Genomic DNA, 1014 nt, shown 5'->3' on the forward strand with positions numbered 1-1014 from the left:
GTTGTCCGCAGATTTCTGGAGTTCTCTCTGCAGGTCTCTGGTCTACATATTCAGGCTGCTTTGGTGGCTTTTAGCTCTCAGCAGCTCCTCGGCCCTCCAGGTGGTCACAGGGCTCAGCTCAATTGTTCTCTCTCTCCCCGGCTTCACTGTCCTGTGCGGCGTGTCGTCCAGTGTTTAGAAGCCATAGTTTCGTGTATCTTTCTGGCTTTTTAGCTGTTCAGGTTGGGAAAGTAAATCCAATTCCTTATAGCTCCATCTCGGCCAGAAGCAGAAGTCCATAACTGGAATATGAAATGATTATATCACATTTTACAGTGTCAATATACCCAGATCTTATTAATTCCTATAATATTTGACATATAAATTGTTCTCATGTTTTTGTTGTATAGATGATGCTGAAGTAGACCTTTTCATGCACATACTTTTTCGCTTCTATTGAATTATTTCCTTAAGATAAGTTTCCAGGAGAATATTACTGGATCAAAAGGTAATTTTAAGAATTGCATTTACGTGTTTTAATCTGCTTCCATTATATTCTTTACTATTCAAAAGTTTCTGCCTCTTAGTACCCCTGTGACAACAGCAGGGCCACCAGTGACCTGGCTGCTTCAGCCAGCTCCCAGATGGCTGCTTTCTGGAAGGTTCCCATAGCAACCGGAAGCTGGAAAAACCTGCCTGCCCAGATTAGTGATGTCACTTCCAGCTCCTGTTGGGAACTCAGGGATTCGGGGGCAGTTAGTGAGAGAAATGGCCTATATATATAATTTTCAGAGAGTCTTTAAAATATATCCAGAGTCTGGCCTGTTCTCACTGTTCCCACAATAGCAAAGCCAACATCATTCCTACCACGTCACCACCCCCTGCCCTGCAGTCTTCTCTGCACAGCAGCCAGAGAGAACTTTTAAGTCCTGAGTCAGATTGGGGCTCACCGCTGCTTAGAGCCGGTAGGAGAATGAGACCCGGCTGTCTGTGCGCTGAAGGCCCCCTGAGCCGGCCGCCCCTGCAGCTGCCGCC

Source organism: Bison bison, unplaced genomic scaffold (assembly GCF_000754665.1).
Source record: "Bison bison bison isolate TAMUID 2011002044 unplaced genomic scaffold, Bison_UMD1.0 scf7180017863885, whole genome shotgun sequence".
NCBI classification, from domain to species: Eukaryota; Metazoa; Chordata; class Mammalia; order Artiodactyla; family Bovidae; genus Bison; species Bison bison.